Source organism: Canis lupus, chromosome 2 (genome assembly GCF_003254725.2).
Source record: "Canis lupus dingo isolate Sandy chromosome 2, ASM325472v2, whole genome shotgun sequence".
NCBI classification, from domain to species: Eukaryota; Metazoa; Chordata; class Mammalia; order Carnivora; family Canidae; genus Canis; species Canis lupus.
In genome coordinates, this window is record NC_064244.1 from 13,364,559 (window position 1) to 13,384,312 (window position 19,754).

General features: G+C 41.7%; 1 long non-coding RNA gene across 1 annotated transcript; it reads right to left on the bottom strand.

Annotated features, from left to right (window-relative positions):
- Window positions 1–10,823: 10,823 nt before the first annotated feature.
- On the bottom strand, window positions 10,824–13,939 carry LOC125753464 (uncharacterized). Its single transcript, XR_007405375.1, has 3 exons — window positions 13,676–13,939; window positions 11,579–11,643; window positions 10,824–11,482 (listed from the first exon to the last, which is right to left on the bottom strand). It is a non-coding gene; the product is annotated as an uncharacterized LOC125753464 (long non-coding RNA).
- Window positions 13,940–19,754: the final 5,815 nt, after the last annotated feature.

Genomic DNA, 19,754 nt, shown 5'->3' on the forward strand with positions numbered 1-19,754 from the left:
TATTGACAGTCCCACCTGGGTCCAACTAATGGACCCATTCCAAGGAATGAAGCTCTCCTGGATGCTCCAGACCAGCCCATCTGCTAGCTGAGTAACACTGAGTGACCTCTGTTGATACCATGAGGGACAGAAGAATCACTCAGCTGAGCCCTGCCCAAATTCCTATTTTAGAAAATATTAAATACTAGAAGGTAAGGCCTACAGAGGGGTGGGCAGACATATCCCCAGGATCATATTCAGGTTAATGGGGACAGGGAGAGTATGCAGGTTGTCATCCTGGTCACAGAACTTAGCATAGGTTGCTGCTGGGTGTCTCAGGCATGTGCTCCTTCCTCTTCATCAAGATAAATGATCACCCCCCCCACACACACACACACACACTCCCTAGATGACCACTCCCTACTCTACAATTAGGCATCCTGGCATTCGCAGATTCATTTTCTTTTTTTAAAAAAGATTTAATTTATTTATTCATGAGAGACACACACACAGAGAAAGAGAGAGAGAGAGAGAGAGAGAGAGAGAATGAGAGAGGCAGAGACATAGGCAGAGGGAGAAGCAGGCTCCATGCAGGGAGCCCGATGTGGGACTCGATCCTGGGATCCCAGGATCATGCCCTGAGCTGAAGGCAGAGGCTCAGCCGCTGAGCCACCCAGGCATCCCCAGATTCATTTTTTGACTCATTTGAAATACAATAATTTGATGTATATTCATCATACTAGCAACACGGATTTCGCCACTTCTCAGGCACTGGATTTAACACTTATGGGAATTATCTAATTAATCCTCATGCTGTCCCCCTCATGAAGCAGTTAGTACAGCCAGCTTTGCTATAATACTAGTTTGAAAAATGAAAATTTGTTTCACCGTAATTGATGTATGAGGAGAACAATGTGATCATACTGTGAGTTTTGCATTCAATTTTGTCCACAGGCACAGACAAAACTGGGATGCAAAAGACTGCCACCAGCTGCACGTCCAGCACGTCCTGGTGCCCTTGTACAGGAGCCATACCCACCACATCCCGCCAGTACTTTCCCCCCAGTGTCAGACAGCCCTTCCCCCTCTACTGTGAGGGGAACTCATACACCAACATCCACCTCTGCAAGCAAACTCCAGGTCTTCCGCAAAGTAGAGCACCAGACTTATTTGTAGTAGTTACATATTTCTTAACCACTGAACATGTGTGCAATGATGCTACAGTTTCTACCTTATTCTATGTGTCACTGATTAAATTTTGGGGTATTGTACCCCAACCCCACTGCCTCGAGTTTTCTATCTTGTGATTTTGCAGAGCAGTGATTTTTAGGAACGCGTGTGTCATGTTGTGGCAGAACTGAGTGCACAGTTCTCTCCGCCTTAAAGATGGAGAAAGGGAGATTTGCCGCTAAATAGTACCCAGAAGTCAGAGGCCTGGGTTGAGAAACTGGCCCTGCTCACTCCCCTGTCTCCTGGATCAGGGGCTTGAAGCCCTGTGTTCAGCGCCTTTCTGTGCTCTTCTAGGTGAGTGGAGAGGAAAGACCACTGGGAAAGGGCAAGGCTTTGAATCTCTCCGGTGCCCTAATTCAGTTTGCAGCTCGCAGTTTGTCAGCAGGCCTTTCCTCTCCAGCCCCCCTGCTCCCTGCTCCCCAGGCTTGCTTCTGACTCTGCAGCGTGTGGTGCGGGGCTGGCACCTGTCCCTCTGGGCCTCAGAAATGCTTCTGGAGCCTGCCACCCTGAAGAGATGGCCTGGCTGCGGGGAGCAGAGGGGCCAGCCTCCTGGGGCAGGCATGGCCAAGGCCGGGAAGCCTCAGTGGCAGCCTGCACAAACACAGACCTGTAGTGAAGCAAACTGCTGCCTCAGAGCTCCAGGTGCGATGGGAAGTCTGCCCCCATACCTGATGGGGAGTCAGTGGGGACAGTGGCCTGCAGCCTGTTGAGACCCTGGGAGCTTCTAGAAGTGAAAGCAAGCTCCTTGCCCCTCCTATTTATCCTCGAGCCTGTGTAGCTGCTTTTCTTTGCTCTTTTTTGCCTGCGTTATCTGTTATCCGAAGCCCACCTAGGATTCAGAGCTGATCCCACACTTCCATGGTCTCCAGGGAAACTCTCCACCCCAACACACTGCAAGCTGCAAGATTCTGTGTCTTTAGAACTCAGTGTCCTGTGGTTTCATGCTCCTTTGGTAATTAATCACATCTGCTCCGTGATGAGGCTTAAGTCATCATCTGGTGCTATTAACTCCTCAGATACAGGCAGGTCCCCCCTAAGACGAATTGTGTTCTCAGGTCAAAGGTAAGTGCTGCTGGAATCAGAACACATGTTCCCATAGAAGCTGTGTTGCAATGGAGGGTGGGCCCCTACGTCATCACATAAGAGCCTATGTAACCCATAGTGTGGCTGAACCAGTAGTTGGTGTGCTGAGGTGTGGGGAGGCCATCCAGCAGGAAAGGGAAAGCAGAAAAGAGTTGATTCCTCCTGAGCATAAGACCAGTTGCCAGGAAAACACACAAACAGTCAAAATAAACAAAAAACTCCAAAACAAACAAACAAAAAACAATATTGAAAGGATTGGATGACTCTATCTCTCCTTCTGGAACCTTCTCCCACCTGCTGTTCTTTCTCCCCTTACCTGTCATCCTCCCTTGTGCCTCATGCCTGCACTTGGAGCACCTAGTGAGATGTTCCTGTCTCCAGAATTCCTAGAACTGTCTTTCCCAAGGCTCCCCAAGCCCATGAACATTCTTATTTTGCCTAAAGCGTTTATCCAAGAAAAACATTGAGACTAATAAATGCACTGCTACAAGGAGGATGGCAGAGAGGTCAATAGCAGAGGATTGGTTAGGCTGGTGACCTTGGGTGAGGAATGAACCTCCAGCTACAGCTTCCTCCTCTGATGACAATGCAGTTATAAGGACAGAGAGGATGTGGGTGGACCTAAATGTTATCCTGAGTGGGTGTCTTAAGAGCTCAATGAGCATTTGCTATTTGGTGGCGTAGGCTCACTACCTAGGCCTGCAGGCATCCCTAATGGGAAACAATCCAAGCTTCTCTAATATGTCCATTTGGACAATTATATTTCAGACTCTATTTATTTTTTATTATTTTAAAAAGATTTTATTTACTTATTCATGAGAGACAGAGAGAGAGAGAGAGAGAGAGAGGCAGAGACATAGGCAGAGGGAGAAGCAGGCTCCATGCACCGGGAGCCCAATGTGGGACTCGATCCCAGGATCCCGGGATCACAACCTGAGCCAAAGGCAGATGCTCAACTACTGAGCCACCCAGGCACCCTCAGATTCTATTTCTTTAAATATTACTTCTTCTCTATTTTCCCTTATATGTCCATCTAGGCCTCCAATTTCATTTATTTGAAACATTTTTACTGATTCTTATATGTCTGTTAAGCTTGAAGAAGCATCTTTTCCCCTCTGTCTGTGCTGCTTCCTCCTGGATACTTTTAACTCATCTCTCTTCCAAGTCACTAAACCTGTTTCCTGCTGTGTACTATTGTTTAATCTACTGGATCCTTATTTTCTATTATTGTGGTTTTCAGTTCTAGGAGTGTCCTTTCCTCTAGATTCCAGTTCTCTGGTGAAATTCCCTGTCTTCTCCATTATTTTCTTGAACTGTTGATCATAGCTATTTAAAACCTGTGTCTGTTACATTTAGCATCTAAATCACCTCCCTCTGGTTCTACTTTCTGCTTTGTCTCTTTCTATCCCCTCCCCTTACCCCATGTGATTTGTTGCTGTCTCCTGGTCGTCTGATGATTTTTTAATGTTGGGCATTATGTAGGATAAGTCACAGAGAGTTTGGCTGATGTTACCTTCTTTAAGAAAAGACTTAGTTTTCTTCTGAGAGGCTGATAATTTGCTGATCTCCTTGAGATTATTTCAGGCTCTTACTCCTATGGGCTAGCTCTTCCAAGTCCTCAACTAAAATCAGTGCCCTTCCTTCTTGCCGCCCTTGAACTCATTGCTGTATCTCTAGCACTGTAAGATGACCGAAGTTAATATTGGCTTTCTAACCTCTTAGAGGCCGATTTCTGCTTGGTTTCTCAGTGTGTGATGGATGCTGTGATGCAATGGCCAGGTACCTTCAGAAATGAAAGATTTATCCCCCTAACTACTTGGAGTCTCATCAGAAGGCAGCCTCCAGCAGTGCTTGGGTGGCTCAGTTGGTTGAGTGACTCTTGGTTTCGGCTCAGGTCATGATCCTGTGGGTCATGGGATGGAGCTCCATGTTGGGCTTCATACTCAGGGGGAGTCGGCTTATAGGTTCTCCCACTCTGCCCCTCCCCTCACTCATGCACATGCTCTTTCTCTCTCTCTCTCTCAAATAAATAAATGTATCTTAAAAGAAAAAAAAAAGAAGAAGCCTCCAGTCATCAGCCTTCTTTGGGGATTGCCTCTTCTGAAGAAAACTGCTTCTCCACCTCATTCCAGCCTGTACCCTGTTCGACAACTCAGGATAACTCAGAAGGCTTCTTCTAGCTCTAGAACTTGCTATGGGTCAGCAGAGGCTGGACCTGCAACACAGCCCTGCCTTCTTCCTCTCCCCTTCACAGAGGTTGATCCTAAATACCCTCTGGTGAGCATCATGCTTACTAATCTGTTTTAGGGAACCCAATCTTCAACATTAGGCCTGTATAAGCACAACTGAGAAGTCAGCAAATGCCTCCAGGGGAAGTCCTGCACAGAATATTAGGCACATATCAATGCATTTCCTGTGCCTTCAGGATCTTGGCCCCTTTGGGGCCCTGGTTGCCTTGGTTGCTCTCCAGTGCTTTCCAACAGTTGGCCTTTGTATTTTATCCAGCTTTATAGTTGTTCTCAGTGGGGGATTAATCTGATATCATCCATTCCATCATAGCTGGAAGCATGTTCACTGTTTTAAATCTCAAAAGTCAGAAGGAGCGATGAGGGAAACTGTTGTGGTAGATCTAATTCTGTTCAACAAAGAACAGTTGGTTGGAAATGCAGAAATGATGAGAATGTGAGGAGGAAATGATCTGGTTGTCTCGGACTATGCAGGACTCCCAGGCTGGGACGTACAGAGCATAGCCAGATACATGCTCTGGACTTTAGAAATATAGATTTCAACCTTCCAAGGAAAAGATATAGATACCAGAGCCAGATAAGTAAAAGTGAAGAATTATCAAAAGACTCTCAAAGTGAAATTTTGCTATAAAAAGTGAATTTCCCTCTAATGACAAAATCTCTTACAGAAAGAGAAGCAAATCTAAAATATGGGCTGATATGCAGTATGCCTTTTGGTATTTCTTTTTGGAGAATAGATAATAAATAATGGCTATGAATAGAGCTATTAATAGTTTGAACAATAGGAACAACATCAGAAGGACCTAAAGGAGAGGCTGGAAGGCTGGGAGAAACCTAACAAGATAAGATTTAACGGGGACAATGAATTTACTCAGGTCCTGAGAACCTAACTTCACAAGAGCAGGGTGATAAAAATCAGGTTTAGTAAGTGTTGGTGTGAAAAACAACCAACCAGCAACATACCTTAAGCACTTCAGTTTACTTAAAAACACAGGTTGAATTAATAGTATGAAGTTGTCATCAAAAATAATCTTCAGTCATGCTAAGAGAAGTATAAAGTCTCAAATGAAGAAGCTGGAAGAGTTCTGTGATGTTCCGTGCTGTGCGCCAGCAGGGTAGTAGAAGGAGTGGATCACATGAAGTGCTTCTGAAGAAATGAGAAGAGGTAGGTGTGTTGAAGGTGTTGTCTTCAAGTCTGTCTTTGGCTATCACACTGAGGGGGCTTTTGTTTTTTTTTTTCCCCCTTCACATCATGAAAGACAGATTGTGAGGATACAGATTTAGATTCAAATAAATGAAAGAATTTTAAATGAGCAGAACTGTTGGAAAGCAAGGGGGGCTTCCTTTCAAAATAGTGTTGTCTCGCTCACTGCTGTGTGACTAAAGGTCAGTTGTTGGCTGAAAGGTGGAGGAGATAAGGGAATGTTTTGGTTGACTCATACTGTTTAGAAAGTTTGAGTGAACATTCAAGTTTGGGAGATTTTACTTTATTTTAATTTTTAAAAAATATTTTATTTATTTATGAGAGACACAGAGAGAGAGGCAAAGACAAAGGCAGAGGGAGAGGTAGGCTCCCCACAGGGAGCCCGGTGCGGACTCAATCCCAGGACCTTGAGATCACGCCCTGAGCCAAAGGCAGACAGTCAACCACTGAGCCACCCAAGCAAGCATCCCTTTTGGGAGGTTTTAAGTAAAGTATCAAGTGTCTGGATTCTGTTGAAGAATCGGAAGATCTGCCAACACCAGGTCCTCTTTTCTGCATGACAACAAACCCACTGGAGCTAATTTTCTCCTCTCCTTCATACCAGGCTACATTCTCCAGTTCTCCCAAGTCTTTCCCACTCAAGCAATGCATGCTCTTGACCAGACAATTGGACACAGCTCCATCACCTGTCTGGCCACTGTAGGCACTGGAGTTTGAAAACCCTACTGAAGAGGACACTCAACTGTTAGATCAGGGTAGAGCAATCTCACAGCCTTGCTACCCCTCCCTTTCTAGTAGGAACAGCCCACCCAGAGCCCCTGTGGCCAAGATGGCTGTGTTTTGTACCGTGTTTCTCCATGTTGGACTGAACAGTTTGGGTTGACACCTGATCTCAGGGCTGTCAATTCACAGGGTGACAGTAACACATAATCGGGCCTGGTGTGTAAAAAGGTACTGAATAAAATTTTCTCAGATTCTAAAACTAAGAAACGCATGTGAGCCAGCAAGTTTGGTTTTGATGCTAAGGGGAGGCTGGAAAAGTCATAAAGGACCACGAGCAAGTTGAAAGTGTGAGGCAATTAAAAAGAGTTCATTTTTATAGGGATAGGGCATGTGAATGAAGAGGCAGAGGTATACCCCTGAGAGGGCAAATCGTGTGGCCTGAGACAGACAAACCAAGTCGCTGGGCCCCAAGGCCGTCTTGGATCTTTATAGTTTTTCAGCTTCAGACCTGGTTCATGCATCTTCTTACTCGAGCTAAGTGGAATGTTCTCTTGTCCTTGCACTTGAGAAAAGCTAATCAGAGCCATTATTAAGGCCTCTACTAACCTGAAAGTCTGTGAGTCTACAAATTGAGTTTAAGCATCTACCTCCCTGATATGACTTCCCTAGGCCCCCATCACTGTGGACAGATAACAGATGCAGTAGGACTCCATCTCATGCCCCCCTTTTGCTTCTGCAACAAAGGTATACGTATAATTGCAAGGCAAAAAAGTGCAAGCATGTGAAGATCTAATTTTATCACATTATCATATTCCCAACAAGAAAAAAAAGCGTGTAGGTAAACCTCCTTGCTTCTTATATACATCTGTCAGCCCTAATCAGAAAAACCCCACTTAAGTGATCGAAAACTATTCAGAGGTTGTCATCATTCTTGTGAACCTGAAGAATATTTAACTTGTTGATTAAGCACTTAACATTACAAATGAATGCAAAACTGTCTATCAGTTCTGGTGTGATTATTTTGGAAATGGTGTGAGTTTTGAGGGTGCTGTGATAATGAATGACCTTTGTGACACTTATGGCTTGCATCAGCCTTTTTTTGAGGAGTCACTCTGAGGGCTCAAGGGGAGAAAAATAAAAAGAAAGAAAGATGCAGATTATAACATCATAAAGTCGCTGGTTTGTCTTTTTCAAGCAACTGGTGTTGAAACGACATGACAAAGAATTTCAGGCTGTAGCTGGAGGGAGTGAAGGGCATTGAGGAAGTGCAAGGAAAATGTGTTATTGAGGAAAGCTGCCAACTCTGATGGGTCTCCCTGGCATCCGCCAAATAATCTGACACCAGTCTCTGAGCAGTCCCAGAGACTGAGAGACACACAGAGACAAAACAGCTGGGGAACGGACTACACTTTCCTCTGTGCAGCCAAGTCTTTTGGCGTCACAGAGATTAGGACTTGACTGATCTCACCGGAAAATTGTTCCAGCCTTTGCTATGCTCTGTTTTCGTAGACACCGTTGAGCCTTCCAAGGGAAAAAAATATCCACACCTGCTTAATCATTTCAAAAACAATAGAATACAGGGCACTTATTACCAAAATAGTGCAACAAGCAATTGTTTCCCTTCTCCCCGTTTTTGCTAGTTTCAAAGGGTGTCAGAAAAAAGGTATCTTTGCAATTTCTGGTGATAAAGACAAATTCATAAGAAAGCACCAGGGAGAGAGAGAGAGAGAGAACACGTTTTATTATCTACTTTTAACATTTATTTATAAGTCATATGAAGTAGAATACAGGAAAATAGCTCTTTGTGGTGTGTGGGTTTTGACAAATGCACAGCATTATACTTCCATCCCCAGGATTCATAGGGCACAGCTCTCGGAGCCCCAGGGTATCCCTCCACCCTCACCCTGGCAACCACTCATCTCTCCTCCGCCTCTGTAGTTTGCCTTTTTCAGAATATTGTATGAATGGGATCATTCATATAATTGTTTGTTTATTAATTATTGACTCATTAACTTTTGCTAAAGTTTCCACAGATATAGTGGTCTGTGTCGAGAAAAGAAAATCTGGAAAAATATTTTGGTTCCTCGGGATCTTAAAAGATAAGAAGGAGGAAGTGGGGAAGTGGCTGGGCCTGTCTGCAGAATTACTTTCATCTGTGCAGAGGATGTGTCTTAAAGGTGGTAATAAGAACTGATCCCAAAGCTCTAGGCACCCAAACTTGGCCTCTGTAACACACAAAGGAAGAACCCATGTGCTTAGCCCTTGGCCACCTTTAACCAGCCTTGGGATCTGACCCAGGGTTGGGTAATTAACACAAGTAATTAGCTCCTATTTAGTTATGAGCGTAGTTGTGGTGTATGCAGCATCAGGCTTGTGGAGAAAAGTGCAAATTAACTCGGCGTCCTGCTCCATAGCAGCCACCTTTATTATGCTTTATCAACATAGCAGCTGGATTAGCCCTCCATTCAGTTTGCTTTCCCTCATTACGATAATTGCCTTCTGAACAATGGCATGTGTCAGCTTGATCCTCCTTACTCGGGGAACATGATTTGTTTGTACAAGTAAACCTGCTGGCAGAAGGGGCAGCTGGCTAGGCTAATATTTGGTTCTTGAGATTGATATTAACTTTTAAAAATCAAGTTAGATTTGCTCTACTAGAGATTCTTGGAAGGCTCATTATAAGTCAGGCCCTATGCCGGTTGTGTTCACCCAATGATGGGTACCCCCATTTTTCAGATGAGGAACTCCCATCCAGCTTCTCTGCCCCTCCCCCCCCCGGGAGACTTTCCCCCATGTTTGTGGGCTCCACTGGTTTTGTTCTTCAAGATGTTTGATAGGTTCTACAAAGTGGCTGCCATCATATGGAGCTTCTACCAAGAGGCAATGATACCTCAACAGGGGTCACATGTTATGTTTTGTCAACATACTTGGAAACTTTCTGAGAGTTTCACAACCACTTTATGAAGTAGACTGAGGGCATGGGAGTCAAGTCACTTGAGTTCCTTAGAGGCTTTTTAAAATGGCCACTCCTCCATCCTCTCCATGGGCATCTTCAGCTGTTGTTTACAAGGAGATTTAGGAAAGACTTTTGAGCCCTTGGCCATCCCAACAAAGAAGGGACTGGCCTCAGCTCGGGCCCTCTAGAGGAGACTAACTCATAACTTCTAGCAGTGAGTGGGCCCAGCTCTGTACAGCTGCCTGGAAGGAGGTCTCCTGCAACCCCAGAAGGTATGGAACCCTCATTAATCCCATTGCAAATTGTTACTTCTGGAGGACTCTGTGTGTGTACCCCATGCAGGAAAGTCAGAGGGAGGGAAAGTACAAGAAAAGGGAAAGACAGTCTGGTTTGTTCCTTCTGGGAGTTAGTTGGGGGAGAAAAAACAGTTATCTCAAGTAACTTGGTGACTTAGGTCCTTAAGATGTACATGTTTCTATAGTCATATCTTTGTAGGAGTAGTAGTAATACTGGCAAAAGATACAACCCCACCCCCACCCCCAGACTCTGGGGTCAGGTAAATGTTGGCTCAGTTTCCAACTTTCATTACTTTCTGTATAACTTTGAACGAGCTCCTTAAATTCTGTGAGCCTCAATTTCCCCACCTGTAAAAGAGGATATTACTGTTCTTGTAGGGTTATTGTGATAGATAAGATCATGCAGCTAAAGCTAATCAACTGAAGGCTATTTAACCTCAAAGACCATGCTCTTGGGCATTAAGCAGATACATAAACTTTTGTTTCTGTGTGAAAGACAGGTGACTGTGTCTGTGCATATATTTCTATTACAGAGCAGGACTGAGAAAGAGTCCATTTAAGGTCCCCCCCCTCAAAAAAAATCTGGGAGTCTTAGGATATAGCCAATAGATTGAAGGTGGGCATGTAAGGCCTGCTAATAAATATTTGGAGTACATGGTAGCATCTTGGCTTAATTAGGGATTCCACCTACTAGGGCTGGAAGGTGGTTTCTTGCAGCATTGTGATTCAGTGGTTTCTACCAAACCCTCTGCCGCAAGTGGTGAGCATAAAGTTATCTGCACTGAGTATAAAAGACTGGTGATGGAGGGTTATGTGCCCTACTCCTAGCCAGCCTGCTATTATCTAGTGGGGTTATTTATGGTTAGGTAAAAAGGACAATCATGAGAACCATCCTTTAAATGGTTTTGCAGGGGTAATATGGAGTCATCAGACGGTGTCTAGGCACCTCATGTCCCACTGGGAAACTGCAATAAAGCGATATGGGAACAAACATCAACTAAACTCCCCTAACTTCCCTCCACCCCTCACAGAAAGCAGAAACAAAAAAAAACCCTACAACTGTGAGCTTTCTATACTTGTTTATTAGAAAACTGCAAGATGCTCATTTAAAAAATAACATTAGAAAACTATCCAATGAATATGTGTTTATTGTAGAAAGATGGGGAAATGTGGGTAAGAGAAGGAAAGTAGTTACCTACAAGCCTTCTTCCTCTCTCCTTCAAGATAACCGTTGTTAACATGTCGGTATCACTTCGGGATCTTTAAGCCACAGACACACACACACACACACATACACACGCGTGCGTGCGCGCACCCCCACATGTATAGATATGTGCATATGTTTGTTTATAGAAATGGGATTGCTCTATACACACAGTTTTATAAACGGAATTCTTCACATACTATCTCATAAACAATTCCAGGTTATGAAATCTTTGAGGTGCTGTATCTTTTTTTTTTTTTTGAGGTGCTGTATCTTTTTATAGGGGTTAGCTGGCTCCAACATCAGACATTCACAGTGTCCCTCTGAAGAGGCCTGGCCCCGGGGATTACTTTTTGGGTATACTGTGAATTCAGGAAGCTTGAGTGGGCTATGGGAGCCCCACATGCAAGAAATCAGCTTTCATAAATCCTAAATAAGAACCAGAGTTATTGTTGCTTCTTCATAAAAGTGAACTGGAATAACAAATGCCACCTGACATCTCAGCCAGCAGGGACCCTTTGCTGTGTGCGTACATTTGCAATCCAAATAAGGCATCAAAACCTAAGAAGAGAATGGGCGACAGAGCCGGGCGAGGCTGAGAAATGCTTCCCTGTCACTTCTTTGGCAAGAGAACTGATCTTTCCACCACCTTCTTACCTCCATCATATCATAAACCTGCAGCATATTTCCCTCTGTGGGCTTTTGGCAGCCAGACCTTTAGCCTGTGGATGAAAGACATGGGCTCATTTTATCAACCACCTCTGCATTCCTCTGTTCTTACGAGCTTTCACGCTAGCTCAGACCAGCGACTCTTGGTGTCTTGATTCTGACATGAACTAAGTCTTGAGGCTTCAGAGAAAAGGGTTTGATGTCATTTCAAAATGATACAAATGCAATCAACTCTAATTTGTTAATGCAGAAGCAAGACATTTCCAAAGTTGTTACTAGTGAGTAAGGGTAGCCTATTTCTGAGATGTGGGGTGTTTTCCTGCTTCCTGGTAGGGGTTCCTCTGGCCTCCTAGGTGGCTGGGTGGGCTGCTACCTCTCAGCCTGCAGCTCAGCCTCACAACCGGTATTCCTGATCTCTGGCACCATCTCATTTTTGTGCTCGCAGCCCTGTTGGTGGCAAGCAGTACTCACTAGAATCAGCTGGGGCCCAAGCGGGAAGAATGTGTTGGGGGGCTTCCTGTATCCAAGTCACAGGAAGGACGGTGGTGCGGGTGGGCTCCAGGGGTCCTTGGATGCTGGGGACCATGTGCCTACTGCCTCTTTCCTCTGCTGCTCTCTGAAGGCCTATTTCCTTCTCTCCTCAAGAATATTTCTGTAGCTTCTGCCGGCAAGGGCCCTGGGTGCTGGGGTGGGGATGGGGGTATCCGACTGGCCTGACCTGGCTAACTCGTCCCTGGTAACTGGGAGGGAGCTGATGGCAGCCCCTCTACAGCCCCATGGATGGCATGCAAGGGAGGTTTATCTAAAGGTAAGGAAGTGTGTTTCTCAGAAGCTGGCAGATTTAAAAAGCACAGATATACTCAGCTCTTCCCATCCAGCTTTGCTTTTCAGTTCCTTTGGATGGATGTCATTTTCACACTGGTCTCTCCTTGGTCCTCCTTGGCCTCTGCCCACCCCTGTCCATATGATTTTGTTTACACTGGTTCCCAGGCACAGATGCCTCCTCTCCTCTCTATTGATCCAAATCCCGCCTGTTACCCGAGGGCTGAATCTCATCCAGAAGTTCTCCCCCACCTATTCCAGCCTGTTTGAAGCTCCTTTCCCCAAGCTTGTGATGATAAACTCTTCCTGTACTCTGTTGGCTCCTGTTTTCTGAGTTGAGTCTTATCCCTGTCGCCCTCCCTATGTCCCTTCCGGGGAGAGCTGACCACTCAGTCTTTCTCTGCCTTCTAGTTTCCCATGGATAACTTTAAACCATTTCACTCTGGCTTCTTTCTCTCTTTCCCCAAATGCTTTTGCTAGATCCACCCATGGCATGTGCACTGCCCATTGGCCACTTTTTAGTTTTTATCTTACTTGACGTTTCAGAAGTACTGGACTCAGCTGGCCACTTTGTCATCCTTAAATCCTCTCTTCTCTTGGATTTCATGGCACCAAGCTCTACTTGTTTCTCCCCACTTGAGATACTCAAGTGTTTTAAAAAATATATTCCTTGTCTTCTGGGGTACTTGGGTGGCTCAGTCAGTTAAACATCCTACTCTTGATTTTGGCTCAGGTCGTGATCTCAGGGTTGTGAGATGGAGCCCTCAGTCAGGCCCTGCACTCAGTGTGGAGTTGGCTTAAGATTCCCTCTCTGCCCCTCCCTCCACTCTCATGCATGCTTATGTCCTCTCTCTCTCAAATAAATATTTAAAAATCTTAAAATGTATATATATTTTTTCTTATATACATATTTATTATTTCTTCTTTCATCTGGCTCATCTTATATACATATTTATTATTCTTCTTTCATCTGACATCTCTGCTTGTATGTCCCACAGACATCTCAAAGTTAACATGCCCAAAAGTGAATTTCCCTCAGAAATGTGGCTTTTCCCTAGGCCTTCCCATCTGAGTAAATGGCACCTTCACACAACAGTTGTTTTTACCAGGGTAAACCTTGACACTCTCCTCTCCCTCTACCCACATCCATCACCAAAGGACAGTTCCAAAACATATAAGTTCGTCTGTTTTTGTCCGTGTACCCTGTCGCTGCCTCATTGTACACTAACAAGTCCTCTCACCTAAACTAGCTCCTGACCTCACCTGTTCCTTTTCAGGTCACCTGTCCCACCTTTCCCGATCAGCAGCCAGACATCTTCCCACATCATTCTTCTGCTCTCATACTTCAATGATGACTTATTGCTATTTAAAAGAAATCCAGAATCCAAACTCTGTCCTATGGAGACCTGATTAGGTGGCCGCTTCCTCTCCAGCCTTATTTTCCCATCAGCTTCCTGCTGACACTCCCACCCACACACTTCTGAGTTCCTGCAATCCCAGGCCCTGGCACACACCTTCCCACAGTTCCTGTCTGGAACTTCCGATTCCTCACTCTTTGTGAGGTCACAGACTAGGTCACTCCCAACACAGGCCTTTCCTGACTTACCCAGACTAAATTGAGACCATGTATCCTAGACTCTATTGGATAGCTCTATAGCGCTCCTACTTTTCTACATAACATTTATTACAATTTTAATTCTATGTTACTTGTGTGATTGTCTGTGTCCCATTAATGGTCTGTTTCACAAGGGCAGGGATCTCCAGTTTGTCACTGTTTCCCCAGGAACATGGTGTGTGCTCAATGAGAAGATTTTGAATGAAGGAATGAATAAACAAAAATAAATAGATTTTAATATCCCCAAAGGACAAAATGGTTTTCATTCTTTCACCCTTAGCTAAGAGTTAATAAATACTTATTGACCTCAATACTGTATCATGAAAAAAAATAGTAATAACAAGGAAGAGAATCACAGCACTATAAATCAATGTGACAGTATAAAGGTTATGTACTCTAATATAATTAGTCCCAGCCAGTAAGGGACAGGATTCTCCCCATAGGATTCCTGAATCTGTGAAATAGTAATGCGCTTAATAATGTAAGTTTATTATATTTTGAAATAGCAGATGAATTGAACACACACATCTGGATATTTGGAATTGTATAGACAAAAACATCTGGATTATTGGCAGAATATTTCAACTTAACTAATGTATTTTAGAGCTGTGTAAACTGTCACAGATTACTCTGAAATTATGTTTCTTGGGAGATGGCCACATGAATAAATGACAGAGGAGATTTCTAGTTCCAGAAAGATGATGGACTAAGAAACTTGAAATCCCTCCTGTCACAAATGCACTGAAATTCTGGATACATATACCTTAAAAATTGTATAGCTGAGATCATGAATATCTGAAATGAGGAGAAAATGGAAAATGGAGCAGTAAGTGCAAGAACTGATGTGGAGTTTGCTTTTGGTCCCAATAAACCTAGGCGCTTGGGTTTTAACACCTATTTGAGGAGAGGAGACAAGGTCTTGGGATACTGAGAAGTATAAATTAGGACTTTTGAAAAGCTGAACTCTCAGTGGAAAGGGAGATTAGAAAAAATCTGTCTCTTGGCACAAAGAGAAGACAAGGAAGCAGTCTCAGCTTGGGTCTAGGGAAACAGTCTCCCTAGAGAAAATTAAGCCCTGGGCTAGCCCTTGGGTTTTAGGTCCAAAACATGTCTTTAATCCACTCAGAAACATGCAAATATCTCTGCAAGTCTCAGGAAACTCCTAGCAGAGAAATAAACATGACAATCTGTCCCAAAGTGGATACCCCTGGAATGCCTGGAGTCCTGAATCACCCTGAAGTGACACTCCAACAACACAGGCCTCACTGTATTTTCTCAGAAAATAAGCTCCATTAGCGATGAGCTCATGAGTTTAAAAAATTAAAAACATACAATGAAATAATTCACTGTGAGCAAGAGTCAGCAGACACAACAAACAGTAAGATTCAAGTTCCATGAGCTTGAGATAACAGAAGAACAATTGGAGAGGGAAAAGTATGCTAAAAATGCTTTAAAACATAATAGAAGGAATCAAACTCTGTAGGAAAGATCAAGATACTAATAAAGAAAAGAAGTTTAAAATAAAACTAAATAAACTTTCTAGAAATGAGAGATATACTCACTGAATGAAAAACTCATTTTGATGGGTTACACAACACATCAACACATGACAGGTGCAAATTATTGAACTAAAGGTTAGAAGATTTTAGCTAAAATACAGCAGAGAGAGATAAGACAGAAAATAAGAGAAAAGATAATGAGAAAGTCCAATACAAGGTAGTAAGAGTTCCAGAAGGAGATAGTAAGGAGAAAACTTTAGAGGAAAATGGATGATAATTCTGAACCGATTAAAGCCATGAACTCTCAAATGGAAGAATCCTAAGGAATCCCAAACTGGGTGAGTCTAAAAAAAAAAAAAAAAATCCACACCTAGATATTTTCTAATGGAACTATTTAAACACCAAGTAAAAAGACAAAATCTGCAAATCACAGAGGGATAAGAGATCACATCACATAGTAACAGGGGTTAAAATGATGGAAGATTTCTCAATACCAACAATAGAGACCAGAAGATAATACAATAACATCTTAGAATTAAAATATTAATCAAGAGAGGGGAAATAATAAAGAGAGTTTAGCTGACAAATAATGTAGAGGATTTGCCTCTCATAGAACTTACTTAGAATAATTACCAAAATATGGATCATCACAGCATGAACTCTTTTTTTTTCTTTATTGTCTGTCTTTTTTCCCTTAGTACAATGCTTTTTTGAGATTCATCTGTGTCATTGGGTATACTGGTAGTTCATTTCTTTTTTACTGGTGAGATGTATTCCGTCTTTTTTATCCATTTACCAGTTGATGGACATTTGGATTTTTCCAGTTTTCAGTTATTATGAATAAAGCTGCAGTGAACATCACAAAGGGTCTTTGTATGAATATATTTTTTTATTTCTATTGGGCATCTGAGGAATGATACTGCTGTGTCGCATGGTAAGTTTATGTTAATTTACAATAAACTGCCAAACTGTTTTCCAAGGTGGTTGAACTATTCTGAATTTTCATCATTAATTGAGAGGTCCAACTGTTCCACATTCTCACCAATACCTCTATACTTCCACGACAATTTACTACAAGTTTAGTGGCTTAAACAATACAAATTTATTGGCTATGAAGCTTTGCTAGACTAAAAATTAAGGTGTTGGCAGGATTGTGTTCTTTTCATGAGGCTGTAAGGGAGGAACCATCTCTTTGTTCACTGCTCATTTTCTTGCTGGCTGTAAACTGATGTACATTCTAGCTTGACTTCTGGCCCCCTTCCTCCAATTCAAAGCTTTCAATGGTAGGTAGTGGCATCACATCTCTCTAACCCATCTTCCATCATTATATCTCTCTGACCGCAACAGGGAAAGTTTCTCCTCTCCATGTGATTAAATTGGATCTACCCAGAACACCAGCATAATCTCCCTGTCTTAACATCCGTACCCTTAATTACACCCGCAAAGGCCCATTTGCCATGTATGGTAACATATTCACAGGTTCCAGGGATTAGAGCACAGACATCTTTGGGGCCATTAGTCTGCCTTCCATAGTGAGTTCAGTACTTTCAATTTTAGCCATTCTAATGGGCATGTCATTAGTAGTATCTCATTATGGTTTTAATTGCTTTTCCCTAGTGACTAATGATGTTGAACATACTTTTATTTGTTTGTCATTTATACATTTTCTTTTGTAAAGCAACTATTCAATTGTTTCTTTTTTTTAAAATTGGTTTATCTTTTTGTTAGTGGGTTTTAAGTGTTCTTTACACATTCTGGATGTAAGTCCAGCACAAATGTCTTATAAATATTTTTCCCAGTCTCTGGCTGACCTTTTAATTTTTTTAACACTGTCTTTTGAAAAGTGAAAGTTGATGAAGTCCAATTTTTCAAGTATTTTCTTGTGGTTCTGCTTATCATATCCTACCTAAGAGTCAGCTTAACCCAAAGTCATAAACATTTGACCTACATTTTCTCATACAAGTTTTACACCTTTGGGTCTACATTTACGTCTGTGATTCATTTCAAGTTAATTTTTGTATAAGGTATAATATAAGGATCAAGTTCCATTTTCTTGCATATGGATGTCCAACGGTTTCAGCACAATTTGTTAAAAATACTGTCTTTTCCCATTGAGTTAACTTTAGTACTTTTGCTTAAATTAATTGGCCAAATATGAGTAGGTCTATTTTGGGAGTCTCCATTCATTGATATATATCATCTATCCTTTGTCAATATCACACTATCTTTCTTTTAAAAGACTTTTTAATTTATATATTCATGATAGACACACGGAAGGAGGGGCAGAGACACAGGCAGAGGGAGAAGCAGGCTCCATGCCAGGAACCCGATATGGGACTTGATCCTGGGACTCCAGGATCACGCCCTGGCCCAAAGGCAGGCACTAAACCACTGAGCCACCCAGGGATCCCCACACTATCCTTTTTAATATGCTATTTAGTAAGTCTTTAAGACAGGTAGTATAACTCCTCCAAGTGGTTCTCCTCCATCCCCCAGTATATTTGACACACAATGTTACATTAGTTTCAGGTTACAACAGTGATTTGACATGTTCATACATCACAAATGTAGCTACCCTCTATCACCATACAACACTATTACAATCATTGACTATATCCCTTATACTGTGCCTTTTATTCCTGTGACTTATTCATCCCATAACCAGAAGCCTGAATCTCCCACTCTCCTTCACCCATTTTGCTCATTCCTTCACTCACCTCCCCGCTGGCAATATATTGTGCAGCCATAAAAAAGAATGAGATCATGCCATTTGGAAAACATAGAGTATATTATGCTAAGTAGAACAAGTCACACTGAGAAAGATAAATATCATAATATTTCACTCATATGTGGGATCTTAATAAATAAATAAAAAGAAATAAAAATAAAAATAATAAAAATAAATAAATAAAAATACAATAAAATAAAAAATAAAAAGAAAAAAATAAAAAGAAACAAAGTCAAAGCTATAATAGAGAACCAACTTACTCTTTTTCAAAATTGTTATGGCTACTCTAAGTCCTTTGCATCTCCACATAAATATTCAAATTAGCTTATAAATTTCTACCAAAAAAAAAAAAAGACTTCTGGGATTTTACTGGAATTGCCTTGAATATTGAAATTCAGAAATAATTGATATCTAAGCAATATTGAGTCTTCTAACCTATGAACATAGATGATGTATCTACGGTGACATACCTCACCATTTATTTGGGTCATCTTTAATACTGCTTGGCAATGTTTCGTATTTTTAGTGCATTGGTTTTGAAAATATTTTGTTAAATTTCTCCCCAGGTACTTCATACATTTTGATGCCACTCTAAATGTTATTATTTTTCAATTTTCAAACGTTAACTCATATATTTTGTATGTTGACCTTTAATCTTGATACTTTGCTAAAGTGTCTGTTAGCTTTTTTTTTTTTTTACTTTCTATAAGTTTTTCTCTATAGATGATGATACTGTCTATATGCAGTTTCTTTTGTTGTTGTTGCTTAATTTCCTTTGCTAGGTACTCCAATTTAATATTGAATAGATGTAGTAAGAATGAACATTCTTGTCTTATTCTCAATATTAGGGGTAAAGCATTGTCTTTCATCATAAAATGTGACAGTAGTTACAGATTTTCATATATGCCTTTTATCAGATGGATAGTTTGTATAGCATGAACACTATTTCATCCTTAAAAATGTGAAATCAAAGAAACCATCTGAGCCTGGAGTTTTCTTTGTGAGAAGGGTTATAATTACAAATTCATTTAAAAACAAACCGAACTAAAAAAAAAAAAAAAAAACACAAAAACAAACCGAACTTCAGCTGTTCCAGTTTTATGTGCTTTTTAGTGAGCTTTGGCTTACTCATTTGTGATCTCCAAGAAATTTGTCTATTTAATTTGTCTAATATATTGGCATAAAATTGTTCATTATATTTCCTTACTATCCCAGTAATGCTACTGGATCTGTAGTGATGGTTCTTCTTTCATTCATAACATTGGTAATATGTTTTTTTTTCTCTCTTCCTGATCAGTTAGGCTAAATGCTTGCTGGTTTATTGATCTTTTCAAACAACTAGTTTTTGGTTTCATTGATTTTCTTGATTCTTTTAAAATTATCTTTTCATTTCTATTTCATTGATATCTACTCTTACTTTTATTATTTTTTTCCCTTTGCTTCCTATGGGTTTAATTTTTCTTTCCTCAGGTGGGCATTTAGTTAATTGATTTGAAATCT